This window comes from Canis lupus, chromosome 7, assembly GCF_048164855.1.
Source record: "Canis lupus baileyi chromosome 7, mCanLup2.hap1, whole genome shotgun sequence".
Taxonomy (NCBI): Eukaryota; Metazoa; Chordata; class Mammalia; order Carnivora; family Canidae; genus Canis; species Canis lupus.
The window spans coordinates 17,915,180-17,919,115 of record NC_132844.1 but is presented as its reverse complement, the minus strand read 5'-3'; positions in this window follow the sequence as shown (position 1 = coordinate 17,919,115).

Here is a 3,936-nt window from a genome sequence, read left to right as displayed (position 1 = left end):
CCCAAACTGATAAAGACAGAAATTGATACCAGAAGTGTGGTGCTTCTATAACAAATGTATTAATTAAAATGTGGAATAGCTTTGGAACTGTGTAATGGGTTAGTACTAGAAAGATTTTGAGGAACTTGCTGGAAAAAGCCTATATTGTCATGATTAAGGGTAATTCTGGTTTGGACACATAAACAAGCAAGGCTTATCAAAGCTCTGTAGATCAGTTGGAAGCACCACTAAAGAAACTGACCTTGAGGATCTCTAGTACATCATAAATCCCACTGCCCTTATTTGGCCAAGAGTAGAATCCAAACATCCAGGTGCTCCTGAAATAGTTTCCCAGTACAGCTATAAATAAATTATACCTTCATAATATATATCTAACTTAATGTTTCTAATTGTTGCTAGTATTTCATGGTTTGCAATCCTTAAGCATTTTTTAGTCATTCTCCTAAAGATGGACATAAAGGTTGCCTTCAGTTTCCAATTACCACAAATAACACTGTGATGGATGTATTCATACATATCCTCTTGCAGTCCTGTGTGAATTTCCCTCAGGAGCTCAGTGTTGGGGATGCCTGGCTGCCTCAGTGGATGAGTGTCTGCCTTTGATTCAGGGTATGATCCCAGAGTCCTGGGATTGAGCCCCACATTGAACTTCCTGCAAGGAATCTGCTTCTCCTCTGCCTATGTCTCTGCCTCTCTCTGTGTGTCTCTCATGAATAAATAAATAAAATCTTGAAGAAGAAGAAGAAGAAGAGAAGAAGAAGAAAGAAGAAGAAGAAGAAGAAGAAGAAGAAGAAGAAGAAGAAGAAGAAGAAGAAGAAGAAGAAGAAGAAGAAGAAGAAGAAAGAAGAAGAAGGAGAAGAAAAAGAAGCAGCAGCAGCAGTTTGGGTGTTGAATAGCTTGGTCATCAGTAGGGCAATCACATAACTTAGTGTCCATACTGAAATAACTCTGTGAGTGGAAGAGGGCGTTTTTAATAATTATTCTGGGATGGCAGCATGAGCCAAAACATGGGCAAACCAGGGTATAGAGTCTTCTGAATCATAGGTTGAATGCATACACTTAATATACCAGTCTCTTCTCCAGAGTGCATAAAAAGTATCTCTTTTCATACTTCCTTGACAATACTTAGCATTTTCAAATTTTTAGTTTTAGAATTTGATATGTTAAATGTTTTTCCATTTTCATTTATCTCCACATATTTGTTTGCTTTCGTTCTTTTAATTTGGGATTCACAACTTTTTTTTTTCTGTTATAAATGTGCATTGGATCAGATTTAGACTTAGAAATTCTTTTCCCTCAATTTGTCACTTATTAGCTTTGTCTCTGAACAGAAATTCTGAATTTTGATATAGAGAATCAATTAGTTTTTTTAAATTTTTTGTTGTTTACCTTTAGTTGTGCTATATGTAATTTGCTTAAGAAGAATTTCCCTATATAAAGGTCAGAAAGGTATCCTCCTATATTTTTTTCCACTGGCTGTATGGTTTTGCCTTTCATAATTAGGAACTATCATACATCTGGACTTTAATTTTGGAATTAGCTTAAACTAGGAACCCAACTTTTTTTTTTTTAATGGAAAAGCTCAGTTTGACCACAGAGTTCTTGACTTTGTTTCTAACCTTTAATCTCAAACTAAGAAACCTTCATCTATCAAGAACCCTTGTGTTTTCTCAGTTAATACTTTCCTCTACTTGGCCTCTCTTTTTAGCACTCACACAAAAAGAACAAACTGTCTGCATTCAGGAATTGAAAGGCACAGGGTAGCAGCAGGACCCTGTTGTCACAGAATATAGGTTTCCTGCAATTCAGGAGTATGCAGTCTGCCAATTTTTGGTTAGCACCTGTGCCTCCCGTGTACTGACAGAGGGACACATGCCTTCTTAACACATGGTGATCAGAAAGGAACCAAACAATTATGCATGTGGGAGAAGGTCAATTCTTAGCTTTGTTCTTCCTGTAATACCGGTTTTTGAAAATCTAGCCCTTGTTTTTTGATGGAGAAAAAAGCCACTCTCATAGACTCAGAAACTAAAGTTGAAAGTTTGCCTTTATTTGGGTTATTTAAATGTATTTTGTCATCTGTTTTTATCTTGACTTATCTGCTAAAATTCTTTGTTATTGCTCTAGAATTTATAGTATATGCTTTTAGCTTATCACAATCAATCTTCAAGTAATGTTATATCACTTTTTATATAGTATGAGTACATTACAATAATAGACTTTTATTTTTCCCCCACAAACTTTTGTGCTACTGTTGTCATACATTCTACTTCCCTGTATTAGTCCTACAATCTGTTATCTTTGTTTTTGCTTTAACCAGTGAATGTTCTTTTATAGAGATTAAAATTAACAGAAAATCATTTTTTATTTACCTATATATTTATTACCTCTAGTGTTCTTTATACTTTGATACAGATTTAAGTTTTCATCTGGGATCATTTTTTTTCTGCTGAAGGGCTCCCTTTAACATATTTTATACTAACGATATTGATGGTGAAGGTTTTAACTTTTATATGCCTGAGAAAGTCTTTATTTTGTCTTTATTTTTCAAAGATATTTTTTCTAAGTATAAATTTTTGGGTTTGGTATTTTAAAGAGTTCCTCCACTGTTGTTGGGCTTTTATTGTTTCTGACGAGAAATCTGCTGTAATTCTTATTTTTTTCTTGGTACATGATATGTTTATCTCTTTGTTTTTAAAATCTTCTCATTTTTGAGAAATTTCATTGTGATATACCTTGAAACAGTTTCCTTCATATATTTTGTACTTGTAGTTCATTGAACTTCTTGGTTCTCTAGACATCACTTTCATTGCATTTGAAAAATTTTCATTCCTATTTAGACTTAGAAATTGGGACCCTCCTACATGACCCCACTACATGAATATTAGATGGCTTAAGGTTTCTCAGAGCTACTGATGCATCGTTAATTTTTCTCTGTGTTCTATACTGAATAGTTTCTATTGTTATATCTTCAATTCCACTTACCTGTTTTCAGCAATACCTAATCTGTGGTTTATTCCATATAGTGTATTTTCAAAATCTCAGAAATTGTAGTTTTACCTCTGGAAGTTAGATATGGGACATAAAAAAAATCTTGTATGTTTCTAACATGCTGTTATTTCCTTATCTTTTTTAAACATATGGAACATCTTATTTTCCTGCTTCCTTGCATTCTTTTTTTATTGGATACCATGTATTGTAAATTTTACTTTGTTGGATATCGAATAGTTTTGTTTGTCTATAAATGTTGTCCTTTATTGAGGAGCACATCTAAGTTATTTGAAAACTGTTTAACTTTTTCATTTTGAAGTTTGCTTTCAGGTTTTGTTAGACAAGATCAGAACAGCTTTTTTCAAGGATTAATTTTGTTCCTGATGCTTTTTTGAATATTCTTCACAATGCCTCTTGATTTATGAGATTTTTTTTTCCATTCGGTCTGGTGAAACCAAACTATTTGTGGCCATATATGAGATTGTTCCCTGTCTTCTTTTTAGGAGGTTCTTCTTCCCACCGTGGGGGGGTTTCCTCATAGATATTTGCTGATTAATGGTCAACTGAGGGGGCCTTCTGCTTATCTTCAGATATTTGCTATGGAATTTTTTTCCTTTCAGATAATTATCCCTGAGAACTCTAGCCTATTGGCCTCCCTGAACTCCTAATTTTCTCTCCTTAACTCTGGAAGACCATCAAGCTCCACCTTGGTTCCCCCTCCTCATGCTACAGCCTGAAACCTTTCACCTGAAAACTTTCACGCAGGGATCTGTGGGAAGTTATAGAGCTTTTTTTCTTCCCCTCTCAGGGATCACTGTCCTGTGCTGCCTGATAATCTAATGTCTAAACTGTTGTTTGATATATTTTTTCTCTTTCTTTTTTGTTGTTGTTGTTGTTTGAGTCTAGAAGATTAATCTCGTCCATATTCCTGCATTTAGGCCAAAA